The sequence below is a fragment of the Solanum tuberosum genome, unplaced genomic scaffold (assembly GCF_000226075.1).
Source record: "Solanum tuberosum cultivar DM 1-3 516 R44 unplaced genomic scaffold, SolTub_3.0 scf00303, whole genome shotgun sequence".
In the NCBI taxonomy this organism is placed as follows: domain Eukaryota; kingdom Viridiplantae; phylum Streptophyta; class Magnoliopsida; order Solanales; family Solanaceae; genus Solanum; species Solanum tuberosum.
In genome coordinates, this window is record NW_006239233.1 from 45,629 (window position 1) to 49,453 (window position 3,825).

Genomic DNA, 3,825 nt, shown 5'->3' on the forward strand with positions numbered 1-3,825 from the left:
TTTTAATTTTTTACAATAATTAACAGATGATCGTCGATTTTTAAAATGCAAAATTGCAGTTGAATAACATATATAGAAATAAAGAAATCATAAAATTAGTATTTTGTGTTAAATGGTACATAAAAGAAATAGAGTTGAAGGGTAATCTTTTATAATTTTTTTTAAAAATACTTTTTTTTTTGTCTTTCACTCTCTTAGAGAATGTGTGATGCACACTCTCTGCCACATCACTTAGAAGTGCCAAAATAGAACATAAAAAATGGAGTTGAAGGGTTAAAATGGAACAAGGTTGAGTTGGAGTGTCAAAATGAAATTTAGGGACAAGTTTAAGGGTCTGTATATGTGTTTGGCCTTTTTATAAAGTTGTAGAAAAGATTGTGATTCTTAGCCAAAAAGATGAATAAACTCCACCTAGTTAATCCCTAGCTCCGGTACACATATAAATTTGACCATTTCTTTTGTAACTAAATTTTCTAATGCCTCTATTTGTATGACATAATATGAAATATCAAAAGATATAATGAACATGACTAGTAATAAGAATTAGGAGTTATGATTATCAAAAGTCATGGGAGTAATGAAAATAAGCACAATTAAGTTTTTATATTAAAGAATATGAGTTTATTGAGTAGTAATTGATACATTCATTTTTGTACAATAATAAACAAAAATATTAGAAAAAATAGTCAAAAAAAGAAAAAAAAAAGATAAATAGAATCCTTAACAAAAGAGAGGTGTCACATCACTTTTCTTTTAGTTAACTTTATATTATATAGATTTGTTTTGATTGTATGGTTACCTACAATCAAAGCCCCGACCTAGTATATATTTATTTAGTTATTTTAATTTATGTGATACATATAAAATTTGAAGAGTCAATTATTTTTTATTTTTTATTTTATTATATTTGTAACGCACTTTTCAAATAATATCTTTGACACATGTGATATTTAGAGAGTGAATTAATTTTTATTAATTTTTTAAAAATATTTTAAGTTGTTAATTATTGTGATTTATGTGCACATGTGAAATTTTGAGAATTAATAAAATATTTAATATATTTTTTAAAAAAAAATTCAAGTATGTAATTTTTAAATAATATATGTTATTTCCCATGTCCGAATTAATATGGCACATGTTAAATTTTGAGATTTAATCAAATTTTTATTATGTTTTTAAATATTTTAAGTTGTGATTAATAGTATTTTTTTAATACAGTAATATATGTTACTCCCTTTGTGTCAATTTATGTGGCACATGTGAAATTTTGAGATTTAATCACATTTTAACATGGTTTTTAAATATTTTAAGTTGTTAATTATTGTGATTTATAGAACTCTTAATGTGATTTTCAAATAATATATGATACTCTCTCAGTCCTAATTATGCAGTACATGTGAAATTTCGAGAGGCAATCAAATTTATAATATTTTAAGTCAATTTTTAATGCTATTTTTATAAATACATAGTATATAAAAAAAGAAAATATTAAAATAAAAGCAAATAAAAACAGATGAAATACGAAATATAAATAGAAGAAGTCGAGGAGAAGGGCAAACCGCTCAATTGACTAGCTGACCCTAAGCTCCTCAATATTCACTTTATTTATATATATATATATATATATATAAATATAGTTTAGATAAATAGAAATGATTTCTTTACTTGTTATGTTATACTTGATTGAACAAAATAAGAAAAAACTTTAAATATGAACTATTACAGTTTCCTCTTCCAACATTTGAAGTAAACCAATAAAGCTTTTGTAATTCTATTAATTTACGATTATCTTCATTATCTCATATACTGCAAAAACATTATATACATTAAAGTGAATGACTTTTTTAATAATAATTGTGATTTTTTCAACAAAGCTAAATTGTGAATATGGAAATTTATAAAGAGAGAAAAAATATGTCTATGAATAAAAGATAAGCACGTGGGACTACAATTGAGAAAAAGCTAAAGGACTTGGCAGGTGTACTCTCTGACATCATTATTGTTGCCTTTTTAAATAGAACCGTCCTTGAGTTTTACAGTATTTACGAAATTATTTGCAGGCATGTAATAAAAGATCAAATCATGGGCAAAATCAAAACATAAAAAAACCTATGCACGGGGTGCTATTAGAATTAAGCCAAAAGCAATTGGGCTTTGTGTCAAAATCTCAAAACGTCCAACCGTCAATCCTTCAATGTACAACATGTCATAGCAAAATTATAGTGTTATTCCAAAAAAGCCCTTGATCGGCAAGCATGTTGACCGTCTCTCGTATGCTTATTGCGGTTTATATATTAGTAGTGGATGTTTTTCATTTTTCTTTGTTATTTATTATTTAATAACAATATATTTTATTATTCATCATATTTTTTAGAATAGTTCTACTTCATACTCTATTTTTCTAGCAGGTTATCATTTAAATTGTTCTATTGATCTCTTCTAATTTTGTGTGGTTGATAGAATCTATTCCCTTAATAATACATATTAATCTCAAGTATAAAATATTTAGAGTATTTTTACTATTTATTAATGCAAATATATATAATTTAAAAGAAATGACATATTTTATGTGGTTAATTTAACTATTTAATAAATAAATGAGTTTTTAAAAAAAAGTGAATTAGAAGTATCTAATTTGAATACTTCACTAAAAGTTAAGGTATTTAATTGAAATAGTTTAGTTCAAGCCTATAAATAATATATTTTGATAAATTATATATTAAACCAAATAAAAAAAAACAATACATGGCATATACTTGTAAAAAGGTACAACTTACAAGGCGCAAGAGGAAGTGTAATTTAGGAGGACTATTCGGGACTATCCAAATAAAGAAATAGTAAGTAACTATTTGTTGCATTATCACTCGGTTTGTTTTGATATTTTTTTCCCAAAAAAATAAATACCACCAGCTTACTTTACTTCAAAGTAGAGTTGAAAATTGTTCTCAAAGTTTGATGATATATAAAGTGACTGAATATATCATGAACGTACATTATTTCTTGACTTAATATTTAAAAGTAGGGGTTGAAATATTTTTTTTACTTTGTACCTGGTCTATATGATTTTAATTGAGCTATCTGAAATGAAGTTGAAATATTGGTCTAACTCAAAGAATGATAGACATAAACATTTTTCTTTTTTGTTGATTTCTCATCCAACTACTTATATTTGATCTAAAACTCTAACTAATTTGAAATTATTCGTAAGACCAATTAAAGGAGAAGTGTTCTTTATTTAGAATTTGTTCTATTTTCATAGTTGGAATTCAAAAAATTTAATTTAAAAAGGAGATATCTTATTTATCTCACCACAATCCTTGACATGATAGACCCAAATTATAATAACATTCAACATGCATATACAAATTGGTGTTGCCAACCCAGGAGATTTTATATGCTTCAAAGCCTTCAATAAATGCATGATATGTGTTTGCACTTAGGTTATTTTATTTAATTATAATTAATTAAATTTTTTTAACTAAACATACTAACTTTATATAATTTTATGTATATCTAGTGTGAATAAAAAAATTTTTATATAATTTTTTTTTTTTATGTAATTGCTCTTATAGATCCGTTTTAAAACAAAATAGAAAGTGGTAAAAATTAACCTAAAACACAAGTAACGGTTACTCTCCTCAATGTTAGCATTTTGTTACTATTTTTCATTAATCACAACTGCTTTATTCAGGGAAGTTAAAAAAAAAAAATCAACTAGTAAAACAAATAATTACTCAATGCAAGTAAGTATTTGGCCATTTAATTTTGAGAGATCTTGGAGATTTTTTTTAAATTACTCATTGGAAATAAGATGTATTGTAACTG